The sequence below is a fragment of the Aethalodelphis obliquidens genome, unplaced genomic scaffold, assembly GCF_003676395.1.
Source record: "Aethalodelphis obliquidens isolate GAN/ISIS:26980383/991018 unplaced genomic scaffold, ASM367639v1 scaffold27, whole genome shotgun sequence".
Lineage (NCBI taxonomy): Eukaryota > Metazoa > Chordata > Mammalia > Artiodactyla > Delphinidae > Aethalodelphis > Aethalodelphis obliquidens.
This window is the reverse complement of record NW_020837971.1, coordinates 22,640,923-22,654,310: the sequence shown is the minus strand read 5'-3', so window position 1 is coordinate 22,654,310 and position 13,388 is coordinate 22,640,923. Positions and strand designations below refer to the sequence as shown.

Sequence of the window (13,388 nt, the reverse complement as noted above, 5' to 3'; positions counted from 1 at the left end):
AGGGCGGCGCGCAGGGCGGTCCCGGCCCCCGCGCGCCGCCGCCCGGGGACCGCGCGCAAACTTTCGGCTCCGCGCGGGGCTCCGCGGCCTCCGAGCGCCCAGCCCGCCGCGGCGCGCCGCTCGCGTCCCTCCCTGCCTCCTCCCGGCCTCCCCACCCCCTCGATGGGCTTTAAACCCGCCCGGCCCCGCCCGCCGCCGCCACCGCCACCGCCACCGCCGCCGCTGCCTCAGCCTCCGCCTCCGCCGCCTCCGCCTCCTCCCCCGGTCGCTTTTCCTGCTCCTCCTCCCGCCGCCGCCGCCGCCCGGACCGCTCGGGGGCGCCAGCGCGGGCGGGGCCGCGGCCTGGACGCAGGGCGGGGCGCGGGGGGCGCGGGGCCGGAGCTCCCGGAGGCCGCTGCTGCTGCCGAGGGCCGGCGCGGGGAGCTGGGGACCCGCAGCCGGGCGGGGGCGCCGGCACGCCTCGTCCCGCCCCCGGGACCCCCGGACGCGGGACCCCGACCACCCAGGCTGGGGCGTCCGCGAAACACACATCGGACCTGTCCTGGAAGGCAATTTGCAAGCGAATTCTTTGAAACTCAAGAAGGAACTGTGCGGCCTCGATCCTACGTCCCGGGCGTAGCGAGAGGACAGGACGGAGGAGAGGTGGCTGCACGAGCTGTGCCGTGGGCTGCGGTCCCTCCCGGGACCGGGAAACCTGGGGTCGAGTGTCCGCTCGCCGCCAGCCGGGTCTGGAGCCTAGACTCTCTCATAGCCACGGTTTCCCTATCTGAGTGCCAGCACCAGAGCGCGGGTGGAGTGGGAGGCCCTGCGTATTTTCTTAATGCCACCGGGCCTCAAAGTCCTTATCTTTGAAATGGGCTAATAAGCCCGCCTCCGGAGTGATGTCCTGGGGGTTAAATGAGGTGTTACTTGCAACATAAAACAACTGGTAAGAAGGAACTCCTGAATTAGTGGAAACCATTGTCATTAATATGATTATTAATCTCTACTGAATCAAAATTATAATACAAATAGGATGATAATAATTATGTCTTTCTGGGATTTGATGTTATAAAAGCAGCCGCAGTAACGGCTTACCTTTACTGAGCATGCGTTTTGTGCCCAACTTTCACTAATCCTCTTATTTAACCCTCTGAACTTGTTACTAGGAGATGCCCACTGCACAGACTAGGAAACCAAATCTCCCAGAGGTTAGATAACTTGCCGCCGGTCAAGTAACTGGTAAGTGCAGAAAAAGGATTCTGCCAAAACCCTTTAGGGCACTTTTTATAGCTCTTGTTTTTCCCACCTTTGGCCTGATTTATCCATGAAAGTTCATCCTTTCTTGTAACTGAAATAAGCCTCCAGAAAATATCTCCCCATTGGCCCAAGTTCAGAAAACCCCAAGGATGAAAATCTAGAGGGAATAATGGGAAGGAGCTTAGTTTCTGGAAGAACCAAACTGAGCACAAAGACTCCTGTTGTAGACAAAGGATCCAGAGCAAATTAAAGAAGAGTAAGAAAGAGTTGGGCCACTTCTCGAAAGTTGTATGAGCTTTGACTCTTACAGCTTTGCCAAAGGCTCCAATGAGCAAGGAGAGCCTGCGCCAGCCGGAAAGGCTGATACTCAGCGGGCTTTAACAGATATTTGAAAAGCACTTTATGCATAGACATTTTTTCCTGAATCATTTGTAGGTAAGTTCCACACCCTATTATAACCCCTTACCCCTGTATATTTTGATATGTCTTTCCTACGAGTAGGGATGTTATCTTACATAATCACAGTACAGTTACCAAATTCGTAGCTTTATATTGATAAAATATGTGTATCTATTCTTGGTCCATATTCCAGTTTTGCCAGTTGGTCTGACCATGTCTTTTATAGTATTTCTTTCCCCTCCATCCCAAGATCCTCCACTGTAGGGTCAGGTATCGTATTTAGCTGTCTGAAAACGTATGGGTTTTCAAACATTACTCTTCACTGAGAAGGGATGAAAATAAATGTCCTCAAGTGTTTTCATGGTGACAGCAACCCCCAGAATTCCTAGGACAGGCCCTCATTCCCCACATTTCCCAGCTCCGCGTAGACCTTGCATGGTTCTTCTGGGCAGGGCCCACTCAGCACCACTATGTGATCCAAGTTCATGAACTTGTCACTCTGGTGGTGGCTGTAGAAGCTGCAGCTGTCCCCTGTGTGGCGACCCGGGCCAGCCGATCCCGTGGGCAGACTGCAGCTTAGTGCCTTCTCCTGCTGCAAATTCTAAACGCCCCCGGGGCCGCGTGCTCCTGTTCGGTAGGATGGAAGCCGCCACCGTATGGTACAGCCACGTGGGATGCCCATTACCCTGGAGAACCAGCCACGCGGTGTGGCTTTGGGCTCAAGAGCTTCACTTGAGGGAAATGCACTGGTAGCAGTTAGGCGTCAGGACAGAAAACGGGATTTCGTGATCATGAGGAGTTCAATTATCCAAGGATGTGCTGGAGGCTCCTTCAGCTGGAAGTAGAGAATTTGATAGACTAATTATAATTAGGAAGGAATTGATTAATACCTTCTCCCCTGTTGGCTGTGGGCATGGGACAAGGATAACCAGGTGCCATTCCAGCAGGGGCAGTGCCTGGCGCTCAGTGGGCGCTCTGGGGGAATGTCATCCGTCGCTGGGAAGCCAAATCCTGTAGGTGAATGCATCAGCAGAGCAAATGAATGGAGGACACGAATGCTGCGCCCTGGGGCCCGGGCTCCGGCTCAAACATTGCCAACGGCCTTGATGAAGGAAAAGAGAATGAGGTGAATGGCACCCTGACAGTGAAATGCTCTGGCCAGAGTGGCCCGGCCTCACTCCCGCTCCTGTGGGGGGAGGCCAGGCCTATGGCCCCACTGGACACAGGCGGGTGCACCAGGCAGGGAGTGCTGGAAACCAGTGGTCAGCGGTAAGGACTGGTGGGGGCGGGACCCACCTGCAGTCAGAATAAGAAATACAGGCTGCCCCTGGCATACAGAGGTGGGGAGCCTGGCAGCATTCCAGGAAGACTTCCTAGAGGCAGCAGTGCCCCAGCGAGTCCCGGAGTATCCAAGATGGTCAGTTCCACAAAGAGGGACCCAAAGAAAAGGCCTCTCAGATGGAGGGAGACTTCCGGGCCCTACCAGAGCCAAGAAGGAACTTACCAAGTAGTTGCATTTCATCATAAAATACCAGGCCAGAGCAAACGAGGGCGTCAGGAGGCTTGACGAGACACCAGGATGCAAAGGTAAGAAGGGACTTCATCATGCTCTGGCGTTTCTGCTTTATCCCAAAGGTGGTGGGAGGGTCTGATCTGTCTGTTTGGGGTCCACCGGCACAGTTTCCCCCCATGTGGAACTGTCCATAGTCCCCCAATACCCACACCCTTCTTTGGCCCCTACACAGCAATTGATGACACTTGGCCCAAGGTGTGTGTTTGCTGGTGGGTGGAAGGACGGGCCAGCCAGATGTCTGCACCTAGGATCCGCAGGGGGTCTGGCCCCAGAGACCAGGTGAGGAACAACTGACTGCTCCAGGCTTAGTCTGTGAAGGGAGAGGCTGAAAGTCAGCCCCAGACAGACACCCTCTTTCTCCTGTCTGCCTGAGCCTGGGCTCCTGTACCTCTTGTGTCAAATTTCCATGAAACCCATTTTCCTTATGATGTCTTAATATAGAAAACTCTCCTTTTCCTGAGGAAGCTTGAATCAGATGACTTTACAACCAGGTAGTCACCTGAAGGATGTTTCTTAAGTCTGGTTTTTATTGAGATTCAATTTGCCTTCAGAAAAATTCGTATTTTGCAGCGTTTTGTAAAGGTATACGGTTGTGTTACCATGACATCGGTGAAGATGTAGAACAATTTCATCTCCCGCAAAGGTTCCCTCGTGCCCCTTCCCCACACCCAGAAGCCACTGAGCTGCTTTCTGTCCTAACGATTTGCCTTTTCAAGATGGTCACGTGAATGGAATCACACAGTATGCAGCCTTTGGATTCATCCATGTCGATCCGTGAACCAACAGCTTGTTCCTTTTCAATGTTCCTCAATTTGTTCATCCATTCACTAGCTGATGGACATTTGGGCTAGTCCCAGTTTGGGACAATTATGAGTATGTGGCTATGTGGGTTTTTCTGGGAACGTAAGTAGGAGCGAGATCTCGGGGTCAAATGAAATGTGTTTAAGTTTGTAAGAAATTGACAGGCTGTTTTCAAAGTGACTGTGTCATTTGCATCTGCACCAAAAAACATGTGTTTCAGTTGTTCTGTGTCTTGATCAGCACTTGGTGTTGTCAGCCTTTTTAATTTTAGCCATCCTGACTGGTGTGTAATGATGTCTCATTCTGATTTTAATTCACGTTTTCCTCACGGCAGATAACATGGAGCACTTCCTCATGTGCTTACTTGCTATACATTTACATTCTTTTCTGAAGTACAGATCTCTGGCCCATTTTTTTTTTTTTTACAGTTTTTTTTCTTATCATTGAGTTCTGAGCATTCTTTATATATTCTGCATACCTGGACTTTAGCAGATATGTGTTTTGCAAATATATTCTCCCAGACTTTTTCATTTTTTAACAGTATCTTTCAAAGAACAGAAGTTTTTCATTTTTTGGGTAAAAGTTATCAATTTATCCTTTTGCATTTTTTTTGTATCCCATCTAAGAAATTCTTCCCTAACCCAGGGTTGCAACAAGTTTCTCCTATGTTTTCTCCTAGAAGTTTTACAGTTTTTAAGCTTTAAGTTTTATGAGTTAGTTTTTATAGATGACGGGAGGTGCGGGTCAAGGTTTTGTTTTGTTTTGCATACAGATGTCTACCTGCTCCACTGGGTGACTTGCAAGACTTGGAGGATCCCAGCTGTGTCCTGGCTCCACCTGGCTTCACTGTGGTGCCAGGAGACCTGCTGGGGGGCTTCTGCTGGTGGCCTGTGACGGAGAGGACAAGAGGTTCTCTTGGAGGCAGGCATTTGAAGGCCGTGGGTGGGGCTGGAGGTTCCTGGCAGAGCGGAAGAGGAGCTGGGGAGGGAGAGGAAGTGCAAGAAACTCCCGCAGGCAGCCGAGCACGAGCTGACTGTGGTCAATGCATTTTTGGTGGGCTTGGGAGAGGAGAGAAAGGGGGTGGTCTCTACTGTGCTTAAAATGTTTAGAATAGGGTTAAAAGCCTGAATCTTTTGCCTAAAATCACAGTCTTAGCGTGCCTTGAAAACTCAGCACAGACAGCAAAAGCGGTCCCCGTTCCCAAGTGGCAGCCATTTCCGGGGCCCCCGAGCCTGGCTGCGGGGCGTGTAGGTTCCCCCCCGGGCTGCTTTGCCGCTTTGCCAAGGCCATGGCCCTGCCGCGGGGGAGAGCGCAAAGCCGCGGGTCCACCGAGCTGCCTGGGAATCCTGCTTCCATCAGTGTCTCGTGGCTGTGGAGAGAGCCGTAGATGCCCTCCCGTGAGCCACACATTTCCTCCAGGCTGAGTTTCTCAGGCAGCCCCTCTGGCGGCGGTGGAGACCACGGGCAGCAGTGAGCACGGTGCCCGGCTCGCAGGGAGGGCAGCTTTGCTGATCCATCAGCGTGGCCTGTGGCTGGCGTGGACAGGCAGCCTTTGCACCCCGCCTCCCGTGCTCATTCTGAGTCATCTCCATCTTAGCTGAAAGAATGCGGCGCCCCTCAGGATGCTCTGGGCTGCAGGGAACAGAGCAGGGCCTGCCACCGTCATCATGACCCGGGCCCTGGTCACCCTTGACGTAGAGGTCACGGTGCCTCTGGTGTGGAGGTCTAGCTCTGGACATTGCTGCTCCTTATAGCTGTGTTCACAAGCAGGACGGGGACACTTCTCCTCCCTTGCCTCCTTCCAGAGGCTCCAGGAGATTTCTTCTCATGTGGCCAGAATGTGGTCTCGGGCCCACGCCCTAGCAGCAAAAGGTAAAAAGGTGAGTGAGCATCGGGCACTTTTAACGTAACAAGAAAGAAGGTTCAGAAGGGTGGCTGGTAAATGGACAGCCAGCCACCTCTAGACAAAAGGACGTGGCCCTTGTGGCAGTGGAAAGCCAAGACCCCACCTCCTGTAGAAGAAGAGTCCTGGGAATTAGGATCTGGGGGATGACATACAGTTCTGAATCCCTAAGTATGCTAGCTCATGCTTCTAAATCAGGAGCTCCTTTTCAACTACTTAAAACAAAAGTCAAGTCAGCCCCTTCACTCAATTAGACGTTAATTAACCACTAATAGTGTACAAACTTTCCTTAATGAAATAGATTTTCAGCCCAGTACACTTTATGGTTTTAATAACCAACGTTCAAGAGCTAATAGGAGAATCTAAAATAAGACCAGAACTATTTAATTGGTGAAATTGATCTAGAGCGATGGAAGATTTTGTATTCGCAAGCGTAGCTGGTGTGGTGTGTGAGAAGGGTAGTGACTGTGATTTTAAGGCAGCATTTTTTTTTTTTAATATATTTATCTTATTTATTTTATTTTTGACTGCGTTGGGTCTTCGTTGCTGTGCCCGGGCTTTCTCTAGTTGCGGCGAGCGGGGGCTACTCTTCATTGTGATGTGCGGGCTTCTCACTGCGGTGGCTTCTCTTGCTGCGGAGCACGGGCTCTAGGGGCGCGGGCTCAATAGTTGTGGCTCATGGGCTCAGTAGTTGTGGCTCGCGGGCTTAGTTACTCCGTGACATGTGGGATCTTCCCAGACCAGGGCTCGAGCCCGTGTCCCCTCCATTGGCAGGCGGATTCTTAACCACTGCACCACCAGGGAAGCCCTGAAGCAGCATCTTAATGTTTAAATTGCTAAAACCAGAAACCCCTTCAGTTAGTCATTCTTTAAGAGGATTAATCTGCCAGCAAGTGGTGTGAGACTCACAGAAAATAGAACAACTAATCCTGGAGATGTAGCTGATAAGCATCCCGCAACCAGCCCTCGCTGTTGAAGAAGAAACCCCACCCAGGCGGACAGGGATCAGGGGAGTGTGGGTGACCATCCTGGGGCCGGTGCTTCTGCTGGGCACGTGTGCAGGTGTCAAGTGCACAGAGGAGAATCGTGTTTTATGATAACGTGCAAAGTCTTTCTTCTTTGTGCAGAGGTGTCACCCAGGACCATTATTGTTTAGAACTCATAAGATTTAAAGATTGAGGGACTCTGTGATAGATTTTTCCAGGAGAAACTCAGTATTTCCTCTTCTTCTTCCCCTTACCTTTTATTTCATCTTCTCCTCCTTTTTCGTTGTCCTCAAAACAAGCCCTGTTTCTTAAGCAGCTGCCTCACCCCAGGCAGGCGAGAACTATGAGGCATACCTCACACTATACACCATACTTTATATGTATATATATATACCTATTTCAGTTAATCCTAGCAATACATTTTGAGGTAAATATTATCCTTCCAATCTTTCTTTTCACATTTAATAAGTGTTTATTTAGTGGTTTACGGTGCTATTTTTTTCTATTGAAGTGTAGTTGATTTACAATGTTTCAGGTGTACAGCAAAATGATTTAGTTAAACATATATATATATATTCTTTTCCATTATGGTTTATTACAAGATATTGAATATAGTTCCCTTTGCTATACAGTAGGTCCTTGTTGTTTATCTATTTTATATAGTAACTTGCATCTGTTAAACCTAAACTCCTAATTTATCCCTCCCCCACCCCCAACCTTTCCCCTTTGGTAACCATAAGTTTATTTTCTATGTCTGTGAGTCTGTTTCTGTTTTGTAAATAAGTTCACTTGTATTATGTTTTTAGATTCCACATATAAGTGATATCATATAGTATTTGTTTTTCTCTTTCTGACCTACTTCACTTAGTATAATAATCTCTTGTACATCCATGTTGCTGCGAGTGGCATTATTTCATTCTATTTTATGGCTGAGTAATATTCCATTGTCTGTATGTACCACATCTTCTTTATCCATTCACCTGTTGATGGACATTTAGGTTGCTTCCAGGTCATGGCTATTGTAGATAGTGCTGCTATGAACATTAGGGTGCATGTATCTTTTAGAATTAGAGTTTCTCTGGATATATGCCCAGGAATGGGATTGCTGGATCATAAGATACCTCTATTTCTAGCTTTTTAAGGAACCTCCATACTGTTTTCCATAGTGGCCGTACCAATATACATTACCACCAACTATCCTCCCAACTTTATAGTTCAGAGAGCTGACTCAGGGAAGCTAGCTGACTTCTCAAGGTCACCTAGCCAGTAAATGACAGCTCTAGGGTTTAAAGCCACACTTTTCTCACCCAAGTCCCACCCCTGTCCACCTTTCCCAGCTGTGTCCACTGTCATTTCTCATCATTTTATTATTTTCCACATAATGGGTTATTTAAATGTGTGACCTAGTGAGATTTCTTTGGGTAAAATTCTGCAATTAGATTTCAATATAGTGAACTTCTCTCCCTTCAGGAAAAGGGCTGTCATCTGTGTTGGGGATCATAAAACGTGATCTCCTTTCTTTGTGGCCCTGAGTCCAGTGCGGAGGAAGATAGGACATCTTTTTTTATTCAAGTTCGGGATTTTGACCTGCAAGCTCCCCCCGCACCAGCTTTTAGGGAGTTTGAGAACTTGGCCTGGATGCCAGCTTGAGAATTCTGACCATCTGAGACCAGAGGCACCCACAGGTGGGCAGACCCAGAAATAGGCCATGGGAGGAGCCATCCCTAGAGAAGACAGAAGGCGGCTGGAGCAAATGCAGCCAGGTAGCAAACCCGAAAGTCCACAGGAGGTAGGACTCTTGCAAGTGGGTGACCCTCCTGATGATGAGATGCCAGGTGGCATTTGAGCATCCATCGTAGGGCAAGGGGATGGAGGTGGCTGCCAGGTGCAGTCACTGGCAGAAGTCCATGGCAGGTCCTCAGTGCCCGGCCAAGGACCAGACAGGGCTTCGGTCCAGCAGGGAGTGAGTTGGGAAGTCAAGAGCTGTGGGTAAAATGCAGATGCCCCAAGGCCAGAAAACCTGGACACACATCTACGCGAGGTCTGTGTCCTGAGCTCCTCCATGGGGCCCCTTCAGGTGTCCCTTTGGACAAAACCACATGGGGGGTCCTTTCTCTGTGGGCCACGGGTTGTGAACAGGAAAGCAGGGTGTCCCCATCGCTCTGGCAGCCCTCCTGGCTCCAGGGGTCCGGCTGAGGAGGAAGCCCGCCCGTGGACCTCCCAGTGGAGCAGCGGAGGGAACGCAGCCGTGAAGTCCTCTTGGACCACCCAGCCCTGGGCTTCTGGTCCCAAGAGCCAGCGCATGTCCTCACCGTGGAGATTTCCAGCTGCTGTTTTTCTTCACAGCTCCAAGCACCATGAGGGATAGAGATGCCCACTCAGAGGGTGCAGAGAAGACACCCACTAAAGAGAAGCAGCATCACAGCGGCACCTTTCTGCCCAGAAGCCTCTGCTCTTCTGTCCTGGCAGCAAAGCTACTCCAGACCTTCACGCGTAAGGTAGGGCTCCAGGAGCACATCATCTACGGAGCACACTCCCTGCCCAGGGATTGCGTGGGAAGCTGCACACGCCGGCCGGGCTGGAAAAGGACCAGCCCTCTCCTGAGACTCAGGGCTGTCACCTTATCCCCCAGATCCTGTGGGAAAACTCTGGCTGCAACAGAGCCGAGGTGCTTCCAGAAGATGCCCTTGGCATTCTGCTATGCTCTATTTGTATCGTCTTTGAAAAAGGTATAGAAGATGCACAATAACACTTTGCTTTGGGGAACTTTCTAGGGAATAAGGTCACCCACATCTGTTGCTGGCGTCCGAATCACATGTCCCAGAGCATGCCAAATGCCCTCACTAACTGCAAAAGACACCTACGCAGGGCCCCCACCCCACCCAAGAGTTGGCGCTGTCGCTGAACCCACGTTAGGGTCTTTCGAGGACGGTGTGCCCATTCCAACAACACAGAGGACAGCTCCTTCTTCCAGAAAAGCCGCTGAGAGCTGTTATGGTGATGAGCACAGATTTCACGTAATTGGGGCCTTGGGCAGCTCACCCAATCGCACTGAGTCTCGGTGTCCCAGACATAAGGCAGGATCGCTCACAGTGGGATGAAACTGATTAGATAAAGCACCTAGAGTCCCCAACCAGGTCCCGACCCAGGGCGTGTGCTGCATCGGTGCATTTATTAGGACTGTTACCTGCGAGGCACCGCGGTGATGCTCAGATCAGCCACACCTGAAGCAGGTGCCGTCCTGCTCTGGTGCTTGCTGTGGCACTTCCTCGGCCCTCTTTCCCCACCTGGAACCCGGGGGAAGTAATAGCACACAGGTGGGGAGCCGTCAGTAAACGCTGGGGATCCACACAGCCCCCAAGAACATTACTCTTTGTGCTTCTCCTGCCAGAAGGATGGCCCGACCTGGTACAAGCCTTGCTGCCTTCCTTCTGGGGGAGGAAGAGACTTTGAACAACACTCATGAGTCAGATGACAGTGTTCACGGAAAGCACTTCTCTGCCTCCTGCCTGGGACAAGACGGCCTGTGGCATCCCTGCCCTCTTGTGTTCACAGGTCCTCCGAAGGGCCGGCAGGGCAGCCTGTGAGTTGAGCCCTCTGACCCCTCCTCCCCTGAGGGGTGCTCACACAGCCCTGGAGACACCAGTCCAGACAGACACGGGAGGGAGTGGCTGGTAGAGATGTGCTGAGGAAAGGAAAAGAGAAAGCGGATGCTGGTCAGCACCCAGCGTCTCTTTTTATAGCCTCCTGTGAAAGAAGAGCTTTCCTTTCATGTGAGTTTCCCTGATATTCACAAGTTTACAGGAACAGTTGAAAATGTCAACTATTTATATAACCTTTTGCCTTTTCCCAGGCATCATGATGGGCGTGTCTCCCTCTCCACGTGCTGGGAGGGAGTTTGCAGTTTTCTTCCAAGCTGCTTGCAGGCATCGCCCCTCCCCAGGCTCCTCTTGGGGTGGGGGGACGGGGCATTTCAGCCCTTTCCGATTTTTTTGCTGCTGTGAACAGCACTGCAATAAACACCTTCGGGCAAGCTGCATTTTTTTTTTTTTTTAATTCCTTTACATATCTCTTAGAATATTGCAGTCTGCCTTCGCTTCGCTCATCAGGAGGTTCACTTATGTCACCCAGGAGAGGCTGCTCTGGGGATGGGCCGGGAGTAGGAGGAAGGGGCAGCTCTGGACGCCCTGGCCTCTCCCTGCCCTCCCGCCTGCTGGCCAGCACCTGCCCCGCAGTGTCTGCTTCTCCTGACTGGGCCTCCTTCAGGTTGTCACGGCTCCGTCAGCGCTGGCCGATAAATCACCCTACAGCCCCTCTTCCGTTGCCAGCAGCCCCTTCTGAGATTCCATGCTTCATACTCATAGGAGAGGAGTTGCACCATCTACACGAGGCTGCAGGTCCTGGGAGGGGGTGTGGCGGGGCAGGCTGGCCGTAGAGGGCAGCACATATAGTTTGCTTTTGTCTCCAAAGGAATTTCACAGGCCACTCACGCAACTTAGCATCCAGAAACCATCAGCATCTTCTTGCCTCACGATTTTCTGGGCGCTGACTTGGACTGGGAGAGAGGTTTTCCCGTGGCCTCGCCTGGGGTCAGTCCTGCAGCTGTGGTCAGAGGGCAGGTTGGCTCCCAGCTGGAATATAAGGTGTGATTATGGAATAAGGAGAGTTTTTTACTTTCCCCTCCACCTAAACAGAGCCCCTTGGTCCCACGTGTGCTGACCCTCAGAACACTCCTCTCGACCAGAGGCCTTTAGGACACGTTCTTAATTAAGGCCAGCCGCAGCCCTCTGCGGGGCACGACTTGGCTTCTTTATGGCCTGCATCCTCGCTGCCACCTTCTCGTCCCTTGTTCTTCTAGGTTCTAGCCTAGAAACCAAGGCTGAGGACCTCAAGGGAGGGTGCTGGGCTGGCCTGGGACTAAGAGCCTCCAGGAAGGTCACCCACAGGCCAGACTAGGTGTGAGCTCAGGGTGGGCCTTATGAAGAGAACTTGAGCAAGTACATGGATGCCTGACCCGTCCACAGTCTAAGTGCTGTCAAAGCTCATGTGAACATGGTAAATGCAAACTAGGGAGGATAGACTGTCAAGGCGTGTGTCTGGGAGGGATAGACAGAGAGGGAGGGAGAGAGAAAGGAGGGAAAGGGAAGGGGAGTAGCCGGTAGTGGGGAGTGGCAGAAGGAGGGAGGGGAGAACAGGAGGATGAGGTTGTCTGGCTCTCCGGGCAGCCATCCTCCTTTTCTTTTCTTCTTTTCTTTAAATTAATTTTTATTGGGGTATAGTTGCTTTACAATGTTGTGTTTCTTTCTGCTCTACAGCAAAGTGAATCAGTTATACGTATACATAGATCTGCTCTTTTTTGGATTTCCTTCCCATCTAGGTCACCACAGAGCACTGAGTAGAGGTCCCTGTGCTCTACAGTAGGTTCTCATTAGTTATCTATTTTATACATAGTATCAATAGTGTATATATGTCAATCCCAATCTCCCAATTCATCCCACCCTCCTTCCCCCCTTGATAATCATAAGTTTGATCTCTACATCTGTGTCTGTATTTCCGTTTTGCGAATAAGTTCATCTGTACCGTTTTTCTAGATTCCACATATAAGTGATATTATATGATATTTGTCTTTGTCTGACTTACTTCACTCTGTATGACAGTCTCTAGGTCCGTCCATGTCTCTGCAAATGACACTATTATGTTCCTTTTTATGGCTGAGTAATATTCCACTGTATATAGGTACCACATCTTCTTTATCCATTCATCTGTTGATGGACATTTAGATTGCTTCCTTGTCTTGACTATTGTAAATAGTACTGCTATGAACACTGGGGTGCATGTATCTTTTTGAATTAGAGTTTTCTTTGGTTTATGCCCAGGAGTGGGACTGCAGGATCATATGGTAACTCCATGTTTCGTTTTTTAAGGAACCTCCACACTGTTCTCCATAGTGGCTGCACTAACTTACATTCCCACCAACAGTGTAGGAGGGTGCCCTTTTCTCCACGCCCTCTCCAGCGCTTATTGTTTGTAGATTTTTTTGATGATGGCCATTCTGACTAGAGTGAGGTGATAGCTCATTGTAGTTTTGGTTTGCATTTCTCTAATCATTAGCGAAGCAGAGCATCTTCTCTTGTGTTTGTTGGCCGTCTCCATCCTCCTTTTCTCAGTCTCCCATCCGCCTCCACGACTCCCCTTTTTCACCGACTGGCCGATGACTGCAGGGCAGCATGTCCTCAGCTGACTCACGTTCTCAACCCAAAGACCTGTCTCGGCAGGTCCAGTAACGGAAGTTGCCATTACGAGTGGGGGGACCCGACCTGCTCCCCACTTTCTTCTCACGGGCTGGAGTGCCGTCCCTGCCTCCGCAGTTGCCTAGCAAGACACAGAGGGATCCGCCGCAGCTACGTCGAGCAGAGCTCTAAGTGTAGTCCCCTGGCCAGCAGTGTCTGCACCTCCCGCAGGCTTGTTAGAAATGCAGATTCTGGGC

At 50.8% G+C, this 13,388-nt stretch overlaps 1 long non-coding RNA gene across 1 annotated transcript; it reads left to right on the top strand.

Annotated features, from left to right (window-relative positions):
* Positions 1–315: 315 nt before the first annotated feature.
* On the top strand, positions 316–12,061 carry LOC113629576 (uncharacterized). The gene is made up of 5 exons (XR_003436622.1): positions 316–3,225; positions 3,384–3,490; positions 4,785–5,892; positions 8,372–8,586; positions 9,248–12,061. It is a non-coding gene; the product is annotated as an uncharacterized LOC113629576 (long non-coding RNA).
* Positions 12,062–13,388: the final 1,327 nt, after the last annotated feature.